Source organism: Hyperolius riggenbachi, chromosome 5 (genome assembly GCF_040937935.1).
Source record: "Hyperolius riggenbachi isolate aHypRig1 chromosome 5, aHypRig1.pri, whole genome shotgun sequence".
Lineage (NCBI taxonomy): Eukaryota > Metazoa > Chordata > Amphibia > Anura > Hyperoliidae > Hyperolius > Hyperolius riggenbachi.
Genome location: NC_090650.1, coordinates 326,571,677 through 326,588,012, shown reverse-complemented (window position 1 = coordinate 326,588,012; position 16,336 = coordinate 326,571,677).

Genomic DNA, 16,336 nt, shown 5'->3' with positions numbered 1-16,336 from the left:
TAATCCAAATTCATGTAAAACATAAGCACATAAAAGTTCCTCATAGCGTAACTTGATAAAAACAGATGTACAGCCTGCGCTATACAGCGCACTTACTCAATCCTGGTGGGTGTCACGCATATCGGGCTGATCCGGGCGGAGTCAGGTGCGACTGACGTCACTAGGTGCGGAAACATTCGCCGGCCGGCCGGGATCTAACACTGCAAAATAGCGGGCATACCACGGTGGAGGAGCGGGACGCCGACGCCACACGAGGGAGAGATAACCGCTGATCAGCCCGATATGCGTGACACCCACCAGGATTGAGTAAGTGCGCTGTATAGCGCAGGCTGTACATCTGTTTTTATCAAGTTACGCTATGAGGAACTTTTATGTGCTTATGTTTTACATGAATCTGGATTAAAGTTTTATTGTCTGGAAAGGAAAAGCCTAGTGCCTAGTCATTGGTTGATCAAAAAACGCTAGACCTACCTGGATGTGAGGTGGACACTAGCCGGTGAGTGGCTAATATACTGGAAATCTGGATTTGTGGTTTTAACACTGATTGATCACGTGTGCTGCACTTATTGTCACTGGGAGAAACAAGAATCTGTGTATTTTATGCAGTAATGCACTATGTGGAGCATGTCTTAATTTTTTGCAGATATTGAATTAAGCTTCAGAAGAGGAGCGCTGTCATTCATCTCTATATGAACTTGGCTGAACTCATTGATAGCAAACACTCTGACTGAGATCAGTGGGGGTAATTGGAACTGATTATTTGGGGCAGGCGCAGTTTGCTTGTTAAGATGTCCACACATAGAAAATACATCCATACACAAGCAGGCTGTATACAGCCTTCCTTCTGAATCTCAAGAGATCATTTGTGTGTTCACCTTCGGTCCCCTGCACTCTCATGCACTGAAGAGTGACAGGCTGTGAGGCTGATTGTTTCTTTCTGCAGACAGCTCTGCCCTGTCTGTAATTCCTCAGTATGTGTCAGCCAGCTCCTTTCACAGCCTAACAGAGGAGGATTTTTATCCAGCTCTCACTGATATCAGAGAGCAGAGAGGCTGCTGGCTTATGTAAATAACACACACAAGGGAGTGTGCATAGAGGGGCCTGGAGAGGGGTGTGCATAACAGATCAGCACGGAAGAGTTGGCAGCCTTCCAGACACAGGGCGACAAGTCCAAAAGGGGAAAGATACATTGATTTCTTACAGAGACGGTGATAGTAGAAAGTGCTGCAGTAAGCCAGAGCACATTAGAATAGGTTTAGGAACTTGTAGGATGGTAGAAAACAGGATGACATTTTTGTTACAGAGTCTCTTTAGGATCCCTGTATGGTCATCTTTACATCTTTACAGGTACCCTCATCCTGTGTAGCTATGCTACATGGGGCAAAGGCAACCAGCCATGTTGGAGTATATTAAAACTGGACTCTTTGACCTCAATACAGTCTGCTTGAGGCACAGAAATAGTGAGAACTCCAAGTTAGAGTTGCTCTTGTATAGCAGAACTTATTGATAAGCATGTGATCAGTTTAAACAGGCAATATATTAGTAAAGCTCTAATTTGCAGATAACAGTCATGTGTTGCTTCTGTTTCTTGTGTAGGATAAAGTAAAGCAGAAAGAGAGCACGGCAGAGCCTATCATTTGAGAAAACTATCATTTGATCAAACGGATCCAATGCTTCTCTATAAGTTCTGCCAGAGGCATTGCTAGAGTCCCAGAAGATGTGGGAAACCTTTGGGCACCAGTAAGAGAAAATTGTAAAGAACCTGAGGTAAGAGACATATGGAGACTGACAAAGTACTGTATTTTCTTTTAAACAATCCCAGTTGCCTGGCTTTCCTGCTGATCTCTTTGGCTGCAGTAGAGTTGGAGTCACGCACCTGAAACAAGCATTCAACTTATCTTGTCAAATTTTTGTCAGAAACATGTGGTCTGCATGCTTATTCAGGGTCTGGTTAAGCCAGGTAATGAGCATTGTTTAAAAGGAAATAATTATAATTATCAACCTCCATAAGTTTCTCACCTTGGGTTCGCTTTAACCTTTCTGGTGGTAAGCCAGACCTACGCTCAGGCTAGCCGCCGGAGAGAATCACATGGCCCAAGGAGGATTTTTTTTTTTTAGAAAATATGATTCATATGCTTAAGCTAGCACTTGGCTAGCTAACCATGCCCCCCAAGTCCCTCCCTTCTCCCCCGATCACCCCGATCACCATTGCTAAACGTACCCCCCCAGGGATCCCGCGATGGCGCAGCCTACCAATCAGCTCCAGGCTTTGCTATGGGGAGGATCAGGACTGCGTATGACGCCATGACGCTGATGACATCAGACATCATGTCCAATCATCGCCATAGCGACGACTGAAGCTAAATGGTGAAGCTGCGGCTCTCGCGGGATCGTGGCGGGGTAACGGGGGGGGGGGGGGGGGGGTCAGCAGGGCCGGATTTAGACTTTTTACCGCCCTAGGCCATCTGTCACCAGCCGCCCCCCCCCCCCTTGCCTCATATACACACCAATACACCCCCCCCCCCCCCCCCGAACACAGAGCCTGAAAATACTACTTCTTACATCCCACCGTTCTAGCACTGGGCCTCTCTGCTCAAATAGTTTTCTTCATTGTGCAAGCACAGGCGTGGGTGAGAGTGACCGCACTGGGAATGCACAAGTATGGTCTGCGCATGCCCAGTAGAACTAAGGCACCCGTGCAAGGTTTTGTTTTTTACCCTGTGCACATGCACTTCATTTTACTGGGCATGTGCAGACCTTACCTGCACATGCCCAGTACAGGTACACTCACCCACGCTCGCTTACTGAAACACCAATTCAACCAGAAAGGAACCCAGCACTGGAAAGGTGAGGTATAGGAAGATACAGTAACCCCCTGGACTATCCTCCCATTCCATAGAGGCACCACAGCTCCCAGCAAGACCTACCTCCCTTATAGAAGCACCACAGTTCCCAGCATGCTCCTTCCCTCCATAGAGGCACCACAGCTCCCAGCGTGCACCTCTTCCATAGAGGCCCGACACTTCCCACATAGTATTGGGTTGTCTCCCAGGGCCTCAGAGATGGCTGCTGGGCCCCCAGGCCTCCTCCAGTGTGAATAGTGGTCCCCCGGGGCCCCTGCAGGACATTTTTAGTGGAACGCACTCACCTGGCTTGCTCCTCTGTGTGCTTCATCCTCGTGACCTGACAGAATGTACATATTCAAGTGGTCACAAAGCATGCAGAAGAGTGCACCAGCCGGTCAGATGTCTGTGTGCACCGCTGTGAAAACTCAGAAACTGTGGGGGGCCCACTATTTACTTTGGAGGCGACCAGGTGGTAGGCCAGCTGGCTTTGGGGCCCTGAGGGAAAACAATACTATTTGGAGCAGGAGGGGCATGCTGGGATCTGTGGTGTATCTATGGAAGTGGGGAAACATGCTGGGATCTGTGGTGCTTCTATGGAGGGAGAGGGGCATGTTGGCACCAGTAGTACATGTATAGAGGGGGGGGGGGACTTGCTGGGATATGTGGTACCTCTATTGAAGGGAGAAGGGCTTGCTGTGGGCAGTGGTACCTCTAGAGAGAGGAAGTGGACAAATGGACATGTAATGCTGTGGGAGAGGGGATGTCAGGACACTCAGGAGCATGTACTCACATGCATGCAGGCCAGGGTCACAGGGACATCGGATTCTCCAGCTTCCTGTTGCAGCCAGTGAAGGCTGCACTGCATCTCCCCATGTTAGCTGAGGTGTCCCATTCGGATGAGCACTCTCCCCTCCCCCCCTGCTTTGCTGTCTGGAGTCCTCAGAGGGGAGGGGAGAAGGAACTAACAGGCTCTTGTTCCAGCGAGTCTGACTCGGTACACAGGCCATTCAACCTGCCCATGCTTTTAGCCTTCTGCAAATGCCCCATCAATGCGCCCGCTGCCCGACCTGCTATGATTTATTACAACCCCGACTGTACTCTCCTCTACACCTCACACTAGTAAACAAACACAAGCAGCTCTGTTACATGGCATGGGGTAGCCAGACTCAATCTGTCCGCAGCTGCCTGCTACTCTCTGATGCAGGGCCGGTGTACGGCTGTGGACAGATCAGGTTTGGCTGCCTCATGCCATGTAAGTTTGTAACAGAGCTGCCCAGTAGCTTCTACAATGCCTGCGCCATGGATTTTTGTACATGGTACCGCTGCCCTCCGACTGAGAGCTAAGCAGTGACTCCCCGCACAGATCAGCTGTTTCAATCATCAGCCTGTGTGGCCGCCCCGGCTTGTATCCCAGTGCCGCTCCTTCCCGCTCGCTAACCTTCCCGTACAATGTAAACACAGATCCTCCTCCATAAGTTTGCTGTAATTTGCAGGGCTGCTCGGATTCAAACAAATAGTGGCAGATACATAGCGGTGTTTCCTTCATCAGATCGATCAGAGAGTTCCCAGACGCGCCATGTAATTCAAATACAGGAAGTGACATCATTCACTTCCTGTACATGGCGCGTCACTGGGAACTCTTTGATCGATCTGATGAAGGAAACACCGCTATGTATCTGCCACTATTTGTTTGAATCCGAGCAGCCCTGCAAGCTACAGCAACCTTATGGAGGAGGATCTGTGTTTACATTGTACGGGCAGGTTAGAGAGCGGGAAGGAGCGGCACTGGGATACAAGCTGGGCGGCCACACAGGCTGATGATTGAAACAGCTGATCTCTGTCAGCTGCAACAGCGCCCCAGCCAGGCTTCCGCCCTAGGCCTTAGCCTTTGTGGCCTGCCCACAAATCCGGCCCTGGGGGTCAGAGAGGTGCTGGGGGACTTGGGGGCCATAGTTAGCTAGCGAAGTGCTAGCTTAAGCATTTACATCAAATTTTATTTTAAAAAATCCTCCCACGGACGCAGCCTCTGAAACTGCGTACCACTAGGGAGTTTAAAACATGCTGTTGTCTAAGCAGAATTGGACCCTGTAGAATTGGGTCACCAGGCATGTATTCTATTGGGCCTTATTCTGTGGTGAGTGCTTAGAAACCAGCAGTTTAGAGGCAATTTTCTATTATCAGGAACATGAAGAGCACTATTGGGGGAAGAATTTTTTTTAATTTTCATGAAAACGTTACTGTTAAAGAGATATCTTGTTAACTCATGCAAGAAAACAGATTGATGTTGAACTGTTGACTTGCGTAGAGGGACTTTATCTAAAATATATTCCTCCTACACTGGATTTTATCTTTGCTAATTCTGTATCTTGATTAATGCACTTGATATTCACAATCAGAGTAGATTTTAATTTTGCTAATTGTTTATGCTGATCAATGCACATGTTATGCATGATCAGTGGATATCATTTAATTGAAGACTCCGTGTATGCTGACTGTGGTGCTTAACAGAAGGAAACTGCAACTGCTCTATATTTATAATGGGAAAACCCTCAAGTTGAAATTAGCACGCAGAAAACAGAATTTAAGTAAAGTGTTACCGCTAAAAGAGGATTGTGAGCAAAAGCTGGAAAAAAACAATCATTTTGATAGGTATACCATAAAAGTAAGTGAACCTCGGTTACATATTATATTCAAGGTTGTTTAACGCCTTCAATTTCCTATACAATAGGCCTCCTATATTATTGGGCCACAAGTAAATATCACTGATCTGTATAAGCCAGTGTTACATATCCACGGTGTACTGCACAGGTGCAGCAGCTCTACGACCTCAAGGTCGCCATGTGCACCGGCGGGGAACCCAGGCCAATGGCTGAGAGCGGAGCTGTGGGGTGAGACATGTCAGCTGCAAGGGGCTAGAGGAAGCCCCGGGTAGGTAGAGTGGGGGGGAGTTATTTTTGGCTGATTCCTCCTTTAAGGTGAACCCAAGGTGAGAGTGATATGAAGGTTTTCATATGTATTTCCTTTTAAGCAATACCAGCAGAACAGTTGCCTGGCTGTCCTGCTGGTCCTCTGCCTCTAATACGCTCAGCCATAGCCCCTGAACAAACATGCAGCAGATCAGGTGTTTCTGGTGTAATTCAGACACTACTGCAGCCAAATAGATCAGCAGGGTTTCCAGGCAACTTGTATTGTTTAAATGGAAATAAATATGGCAGCCTCCCTATCACTCTCACCTCAGGTTCACGTTAAAGTGGACCCAAACTCTTGCACAGCACACAAAGATACGTATGACATTAGCTTTTTGCGAGTCAACTTTTGTTATGTCAATTGCATTTATAATAGGATGATGCAACCCACAGAACGTCATTCTAAATTTATACCGTGCATGTAGTTCAGAAGTTATTCTATGTTTAAAAACTGCAAATCTGCAGAAATATAAATACAAATGTCAAACAGCCTGATATATATTTTAGTTTTGTGATGTGTTTTCTTACTAGTTGCGTGGATGCATCAGCACAAGTATAGAAATGTCTAGGACAGTACACTAAACGCCTGACATGCATTTAATTGGATTCCTTTTAGTTACCTAGGAACGGGAAAAATATGATATTTTTCTCTTTCACGCTGGCCATAACCTTTTTGATTACTCTTGATTTAATGTTGTTTACATAAAAAAAAGCATTTCAGACTTGACACTTATTCTATGCTGCAGTAAATGTTTCATCATATGTTTGTGCCTATCTTGACATACCCAACAGCAATTCTCCTACACCATGCATAGCAAAGCTGTCTAACTTTTTATGTGAGATGGACTGATAGAACTTACAAAGGCTTGCTAGCAGGCTAGAGGCTATTAAAATGATATTGTGAAGTAGTGTCTCTGTCAAAGAAAAAACAGATTTGGGATTCTTTTAAAGATCAACAAGAGTAAAAGTCTGATAAACAGAAAATGCATACCTTTTATAGTCTGTCTGAAGCTAGCATGTTTTCAGTCAAATTAATTAGGTGAATATGTATTGGCATTATAAAATTACCATAGTAGGGCATTTTTCAAGAAAAACTTTGGCAAAATTAAAGTATTTCTAACCTAAAGCAAAACTACTTAAGGTAAGCAGGAAGGTATGTTCACATTGGATGGATCCGCATACCTCTGTGCATTGTCCTTCCCACTCCTTGATCCCCTGTCCCACTAGTCATGCTTTCAAAAATTAAATTTTTGGTTTAAAGTGTACCTGAACTCTTGCACAGGACAAAAGGAAAACAGAGAAATGTACCTTGTATGTATTTAGAAAGCTTAGCTTATATAATTCCCCCTCATATGTGACTAATCATAACTGTAATTTGATCTCTCCGCCGTGTCAGCTGCAGGGCCGGCGCTATCATAGAGGCAAAGGGGGCAATTGCCCCAGGGCCCCATAGCCTGTGGGGGCCCCCAAGGTATGTGCCCCCTCCCCTCCAGCTATGGTGGCATATGAGAGTGGGGATGCTGAGTGTACACTCTGTATAGGAAAAGGAGGAGGTGAATAATGGGAACCCCAAAAATGCTTTTAAGGGGACATATTATGCACACCTAATGATATTGTGTGACGGAGGAAGGGGGGGGGGGGGGGTGGATCAGGTCTGACAGATGACTCAGGGGCCATGGGGATTATTTGGTTGCAAAAGGGGCATCACGGGGGTCTCCCAAGTGATTTTTGCCCCAGGGCCCCATTGTAGCTTGAACCAGCCCTGGTCAGCTGGCAGCCTTGGCAGAACAGCTTACTTGTAGACACAGGATGTTAACCCTATGTCTGCTTCCATTAACCACTTGCCGACCGCCCACTACCCATGGGCGTCGGCAAAGGGGCACCCCCAGGACCGCGTAACGCCGATTGGCGGCGGTACCTGGGGGACTAAATAGCCGGGGATCACGCGCATAGATGCGCGCGCATCTGCCGGCATTAGGCTCCGCCCACCCGCGACGTCAACCCGCCAGCCAATTAGCAGCACCGGTGGGTTGTTAACCCCCGATCTGCCGCTTACAAAGTGTATAATACACTTTGTTAAGCTAACAAAGTGTATTATACAAGCTGCCTCCTGCCCTGGTGGTCCCAGTGATCTAGGGACTACCAGGGCAGGAGGTAGCCCGCCTAGTAAACACACACATACACACAATGATTAGGCCCCCCTGCCCCCTGATAGCCCACAGCACCCCTCAGACCCCCCCTGATCACCCCTTCTGACCACTGTTTGCACCCAAACACCCTCCTAATCACCCATCAATCACTCCCTGTCACTATCTGTCAATACTATATTTTAGATTAGGTCCTAAGCTGCCCCCTGGGGGCTCCTGATCACGCCCCTACACCCTCAGATCTTCCCCAGACCCCCCGTGTACTGTATACATCTACTCTCCCCTGCAATCACCCACTGATCACCTGTCAATCACCCATCAATCACCCCCTGTCACCACCTGTCACTGCCACTCCTCAAATCAGACCCTAACCTGCCCCTTGCAGGCACCTGATCACCTGCCCACACCCTCAGATCACCCTCAGATCACCTCCCAATTGCATTGTTTACATCTGTTCTCCCCTCTAATCACCCACTGATCACCGATCAATCACCATCAATCAACCCCTGTCACCACCTGTCACTGCTACCCATCATACCCATCAGATCAGACCCTCATCTGCCCCTTGCGGGCACCCAATCACCCGCCCACACCCTCAGATTGCCCTCAGACCCACCTGATCACCTTGCCAGCGCATTGCTTGCATCTATTCTCCCTTCTAATCACACCCTGATCACCTATCAATCACCCTGTCACACCCTGTCACCACCTGTCACTGCTACGCATCAGATCAGACCCTAATCTGCCCTTGTGGGCACCCAAACACCTGCGCACACCCTCAGATTGCCCTCAGACCCCCCCAGATCACCTCCCCAGAGCATTATTTACATCTTTTCTCCCCTCTAATCACCCACTGGTCACCCATAAATCACCCATCATTCACCCCCTGTCACCACCTGTCACTGCTAATCTGCCCCTTGCGGGCACCCAATTATCCACCCACACCCTCAGATCGCCCTCAGACCCCCCCGATCACCTCACCAGTGCATTGCTTGCATCTATTCTCCCCTCTAATCACACCCTGATCACCTATCAGTCACCCCATCACCCCCTGTCACCACCTGTTACTGCTACCAATCAGATCAGTCCCTAATCTGCCCCTTGCTGGCACCCTAACACCCGCCCACACCCTCAGATTGCTCCAGACCCCCTCTGATCACCTCCCCAGTGCATTATTTACATCTGTTCTCCCCTCTAATCACCCATCAATTACTCATCAATCACCCCCTGTCACCACCTGTCACTGCTACCCATCAGATCAGACCCTAATCTGCCCCTTGCGGGCACCCAATTACCCGCCCACACCCTCAGATCACCCTCAGACCCCCCTGATCACCTCACCAATGCATTGCTTGCATCTATTCCCTCCTCTAATCACACCCTGAGACACCTATCAATCACCTCCTGTCACCACCTGTCACCCCCTAGCACACCGACCCATCAGATCAGGCCCTAATCTGCCCCCTGCAGGCTTCTGATTACCCTCACCCGCCCCACTGCTGGTCTTTACGGCTTAATTGTAGCTGAGACCAACCGTTATGCCACACTAAATACGCAACCACCAATCCAAGAAGCTACCATGCCCAGCCTTTTCGGTGGAAACCACTCCAAGTTTCTGAATGTAACATTTTTGGGGACTTCTCCTTAACATGGGTCTAGTCAAAAATAATGTATTGCAGTCTTATTGGTCTATGCACCCAATACATCACATGCCCGTGTTCTCTGCTGCCATGCCCATGTCACGGTTTGAAAACATCCTGCGCTTCCTGCACTTCAGTGCCAATACAACCTGTCATCTAAGAGGCCACCCTTCTTATGACCGGTTCCACAAAATTCGGCCCCTTATAGACCACCTGTCATCAAAATTTGCAGATGCTTATACCCCTGAACAGTCAATTTGAGGCATTTGGTTTCTAGACTACTCCTCGCGGTTTTGGGCCCCTAAAATGCCAGGGCAGTATAGGAACCCCACAAGTGATCCCATTTTAGAAAGAAGACACCCCAAGGTATTCCATTAGGTGTATGGTGAGTTCATAGAAGATTTTTTTGTCACAAGTTAGTGCAAAATGACACTTTGTGAAAAAAAAAAAAACAATAAAAATCAATTTCCGCTAACTTGTGACAAAAAATAAAATCTTCTATGAACTCACCATACTCCTAACAGAATACCTTGGGGTGTTGTCTTTCTACAATGGGGTCACTTGTGGGGTTCCTAAACTGCCCTGGCATTTTAGGGGCCCTAAACCATGAGGAGTAGTCTGGAAACCAAATGCCTCAAAATGACCTGTGAAATCCTAACGGTACTCATAGGACTTTGGGTCCCTTAGCTCACCTAGGCTGCAAAAAAGTGTCGCATATGTGGTATCGCCGTACTCAGGAGAAGTAGTATAATGTGTTTTGGGGGAGAAATATCTCTGTAAATGGACAATTGTGTGTAAAAAAATAAAAAATTGTCTATACTATTCAAAATAGTATCATGTGTTTTGGGGTGTATTTTTACACATACCCATGCTGGGTGGGAGAAATATCTCTGTAAATGGACAATTGTGTGTAAAAAAAAAAAAAAAAATCTCATTTACAGAGATATTTCTCCCACCCAGCATGGGTATGTGTAAAAATACACCCTAAAACACATTATACTATTTCTCCTGAGTACGGCGATACCACATGTGTGAAACTTTTTTGCAGCCTAGGTGCGCTAAGGGGCCCAAAGTCCTATGAGCACCTTTAGGCTCTACAGTGGTGCTTACAATTTAGCACCCCCCAAAATGCCAGGACAGTAAACCCACCCCACAAATGACCCCATTTTGGAAAGTAGACTCCCCAAAGTATTCAGAGAGGGGGATGGTGAGTCCATAGCAGATTTAATTTTTTTGGTCACAAGTTAGCAGAAATGGAAACTTTTTTTTTTATTTTCCGCTAACTTGTGACAAAAAATTAAATCTTCTATGAACTCACCATGCCTCTTAGTGAATACTTTGGGATGAATACTTTTTTCTTTCCAAAATGGGATCATTTGGGGGTATTTATACTATCCTGGAATTCTAGCACCTCATGAAACATGACAGGTGGTCAGAAAAGTCAGAGATGTTTCAAAATGGGAAAATTCACTTTTTGCACCATAATTTGTAAATGCTATAACTTTTACCCAAACCAATAAATATACACTTATTGGATATTTTTTTTAAACACATGTAGCACAATAAATTTGGACAAAAATGTATATAGAAATTTTACTTTATTTGAAAAATGTCAGCACAGAGTGTTAATTTTTTTTTGGACAAAATTCATGTCTTTTTTGATGAATATAATTAAAACTAAAAAATCACAGCAGCAATCAAATAGCACCAAAGAAAGCTGTATTAGTGACAAGAAAAGGAGGTCAAATTCATTTAGGTGGTAGGTTGTATGAGCAATAAACCATTAAAGCTGCAGTGGTCTGAATGGAAAAAAAGTGTCTGATCCTTAAGGGGTATTCTTCCTGTTAAAATGTATTTACGATAAAGTGGCTCTTAGCAAAATGTACCACCCAAAAAAAGCCTAATTGGTGGCGGAAAAACAAGATATAGATCAGTTCATTGTGATAAGTAGTGATAAAGTTAAAGGCTAATGAATGGGAGGTGAACATTGCTCAAGTGAAAACGACAGAACGAGAATGGGTTAAGTGGTTAAAGGAGGAAGTAGACACACTGCAGATTTATTGAAGGATTTGTATCAGCTGTAACAAATAATGTGTTGTTTTTGTTTTGTTTTTTGTTATCATTTAAGGTTATTATGCTGTTGCTTATCTTTTAGAGCAGAGAAGTAATTCAGTCCAGAGTTCAGTTCTGCTTTAAGTCAAATTTTCAGACAGGAAGAGGCAGGTGTGTGGTAATATTCCAAGTAGATATAGCGCTCACCACCCCTTCTATAGAGTCAACCAGTATGCAGCTAACTGCCAAAGAGCAGGACCAGTCAGTTCTCCTCACAGCAAGTAGAAAATCACTGCAGCGCGTCTGGTGTTTCTTTAATTGTGGCCACCTGTTCGTAGACCTAGATCAGACAGATAGGCACATAGCGTGTAATCCTCAAGCACTGGGGTACACCCTGTGTTAACAACACACACTGTGCAAAGGGGAAACTAACACCACATGCAGGATGGGGGTCACCCCCCCCCCCCCCCCCCAGTTCCCTGCTCACCAAAAGTCTGGGCGGAGCCCCTTAAAGTGACGAAACGCATTGGGGGGAGCCTTTGGACACGCACACTTTGCAGGCATCATATCGGACAGAAGCTACCAGCGCCACAGCGGGGAAGCCTGGAAGGCGTTATGCGGACATGTGAGATATGCCTGTTATTATTTCTTATCTGGTACGCAATTAATTTTATGGGGCTTTTGCCATATTAAAAGACGATTTTATGCCATGAGAGGTGGATGTTTTTATGCTTTCTCATAGCCACGCTGCTGTAATATATTGATGTGCCTGAAATCAAGCAGACTTTTGGTGGTGGGGGGGGGGGGGGGAATATGACCCTCATCCTGCATGTGGTGTTAGTTTCCCCTTTGCACAGTGTGTGTTGTTAACACAGGGTGTACCAGTGCTTGAGGATTACACACTATGTGCCTATCTATCTGATCTAGGTCTACGAACAGGTGGCCACAATTAAATAAACACCAGGTGTGCGGTAATATTCCCTCCTATCACCCTCCCATTTCCTCCTCTTCCCAAAACAGTTCACTTCCCTGAAAGTGCAGTGAAGGGTAGGAGAATGGGAGGGTGATAGGAGGGAACATGGCAACAAACCCATTTATTCCACATTTGCATTCATTCCACAGACCAGCCACACACAGCCACATTCATACTGCAGCTGGCCTACATCTCTAAACATGTAGGCAGAGCCAAGCACATGGCTGACATATGGTATACATGGAACCAGGGATCTGAGTGCTACAACCTTGTTACAGCCGCAACTATGAAGCCCCAAGGAGTGAATGTCCCGGGACAGCATCGCTGTTAGTGCATGCTCCCAGAAGAGTGGAGGCACATCACATGGTTTCCCAAAGGCGTCTGCGATTACTGGAAGGACTGCTCAATATTGCAGGAGTGGTGAGATGCACTTGAAGTGTAGAGAACTGTCTGCCCTGTTGTTGTGCTCACAGGCTATGGTACTTGTTAATTCCTTCTGACCTTTTCAATCATTTCTGGCATTGCTGGCTGCAGTGTGAGTGTGGCTTTGTGTGGTTGGTCTGATGTGCTGAATGCGGGACTTGTCCTGTGCTTGCTTTTTCGTGTACAGAGTGGTGAGCTCCTGCTCAGTGTACGTTTATGGTGCAGTATGTTTTTAATAGCATGTGTTGTTAAAGGGGCACTATGGCACAAACAATTGTAACATTTAAAATATTTGCAAACATAAACAAATAAGAAGTACGTTTTTTTCCAGAGTAAAATGAGCCATAAATTACTTTTCTCCTATGTCGGTGTCACTTACAGTAGGTAGTAGAAATCTGACAGAAGCGACAGGTTTTGGACAAGTCCATCTCTTCATGGGGGAGATTCTCAGGGATTTATTTATTTTCCAAAGCACTTTGTGAATGGCAGTTGCTCTGTCCAACTGTCAAAAAACTATGTAGTGAGCAGGGAAGCTGGTCAGCATCACTGTTTAAATCCTTTTTAGGTAATATCTTTATAAAGAATAAAAGCCTTACTGAGAATGCCCTATGAAGAGATGGACTAGTCAGAAACCTGTCACTTCTGTCAGATTTCTACTACCTACTGTAAGTGACATCCAAAAGGCTTCACAGATCATAATTGACCACACCACTGCTGCCTAGGACTCTATTCTTCTTAGTAGCCACGCTCCCATCTATGTATAAGTGCGGATGTACTGTGCATATGCAAGTATGATCCCTGCATGCAGTAGCATGATGCCACTCGTGCACAGAGAAAACAAATCTGTGCAGGAGTAGCATTGTGCTACTTGGCATGCACAGTACAGTTGCGCTTATACACAAACAAGTGCACAGCTATTGAAGCACATTCGACAAACCCTCCATGTGCTGGAAGGGAGGATCGGGGAAGCTTCTGGATTATCCAGTGGCTGCGTACATGCAAATAGGGCGTCGGGGAAAAAAGGGCGCCTGTTGTAAAGGTTTATCTGAAATATTGTTTATAAAACAATTATATTTTAATATTTTGTTTACAATAATGTTTTACAAATTCAAATCATTAAATAATGTCTATGAAATGTTGTATTGGTAAAACGCTATTCTCTGTAATTATAGACAGAAACTTACAATAACGTTTGTATATTCACAATGATGATTATAATTATTATGATTTAAAGCGGATTTTACATAAACGATGTTTAACCACTTCACCACTGAGGGGTTTTACCCCCTGAGCACCAGAGCAATTTTCACCTTTCAGCGCTCCTTCCATTCATTTGTCTATAACTTTATCATTACTTATCGCAATGAAATGAACTATATCTTGTTTTTTCCGCCACCAATTAGGCTTTCTTTAGGTGGGACATTATGCCAAGAATTATTTTTTTCTAAATGTGTTTTAATGGGAAAATAGGAAAAATGTGGGGAAAAAAATAATTATTTTTCAGTTTTCGGCCATTATAGTTTTTAAATAATGCATGCTACTGTAATTAAAACCCATGAAATTTTTTTGCCCTTTTGTCCCGGTTATAAAACCATTTAAATTATGTCCCTATCACAATGTTTGGCGCCAATATTTTATTTGGAAATAAAGGTGCATTTTTTTCAGTTTTGCGTCCATCCCTAATTACAAGCCCATAGTTTATAAAGTAACAGTGTTATACCCTCTTGACATAAATATTTAAAAAGTTCAGTCCCTAAGGTAACTATTTATGTATTTTTTTTAATTGTAAATTTTTGAATTTTTTTTTAATTACAAAAAAAAAAATGGGGAGTGTGGGAGGTAATGATTTAATTTTTTGTGTAAAAATCATTTATTTGTATGTGAAAAATGTGTAGGGTGTAGTTTACTATTTGGCCACAAGATGGCCACAGTAACTTTTTGTTTTAATGCGACCTCCAAGCGTCCTTCCGGAAGCTTGGAGGAAGTATAAGGAGGCTGGACACGTGAGTTTTTTCTCACAATGATCGCGCTGCCCATAGGAGAGCAGCGGATCATTGTGGGGCTTAGATCAATGTTCATTTTCCCGTTCATTGATCTCCGGGCGAGCGGGCGGCGGCGTGTTTACTAGCGGCGGGCGGCGTGTTTACGAGCGGGAGCGCGGACAGCGTCGGGTACGCGGAAAGTACGGATTTCTCCGTCCCTGGGGGTTAAAGGATGGAAAAAGGGACGGAGAAATTCGTACGGGCGGGGGTAAAGTGGTTAAGTACTTTTTTTTTTTTTTTTATGATTTAACCAGATCAGGATCCAAAAACATATCTTTACATTTTATACTACTATAACATTTCTAAACGATATTTTGTAACAATTTTTATTATAAAATTGATAAACCTTTAAAAAGTCATTCAGTACAGATTAAAACTTAATTCACATATTTCAAAAAATGAAATCATAAAAAAATATAAGTACGTTTGTAATAACTTTAGTAAAACATTAGTAAATATTACGGACATTTTACTACAACTAAACCTAACCCTATTCTCACACAGAACCCTCCCTCTACCTATCCCTAACCCTTAGACCCCCCTGGTAGTGCCTAACCCTAAGACCTCCCTGGTGGTGCCTACCCCTGGTGGTGCCTACCCCTAAGACCCCCTGGTGGTGCCTAACCCTAAATCTCCCCTGGTGGTGCCTAACCCTAAATCTCCCCTGGTGGTGCCTAACCCTAAGACCCCCCTGGTGGTGCCCAACCCTAAGATCCCCCTGGTGGTGCCTAACCCTAAGACCCCCAGGTGGTGCCTAACCTTAAATTCCCCCTGTTGGAGCCTAACCCTAAATCCCCCCTTAGTAATCGCTTCATTCTGTGAATAATAATGTTTTACAAATAATGACTGTAAAAACTATATTACAATGCACTTACTGATTGCTTGATTATGTGGATAATAATGTTTTACAAAGAGTAAGTCAGGGTTGGACTGGGCCACAGTAGTACAGTTTTTTCCCTCGGTGGGCCCTGCCTTCAGGTCTCTGGTGGGCCCCCCTCTCCTTGTCTGACAGAGCTCCAATTGCTGCCTGCAGCACAAAAATTATCTTCTCAGTGCTGTAATCACTCATGCTGAGAGCAGTGGCGTAGCTAAGGAGCTGTGGGCCTCGATGCAAATTTTACAATGGGGCCCCCCAAGCATTCTATACATAACAATAATGCAGCGCACCAAAACCTGCCAATGGCAACTACAGTGTCAGAGGTGCAAAAAGGGGATGGGAAATAGCTTGTTAATGATTACCACTGTTC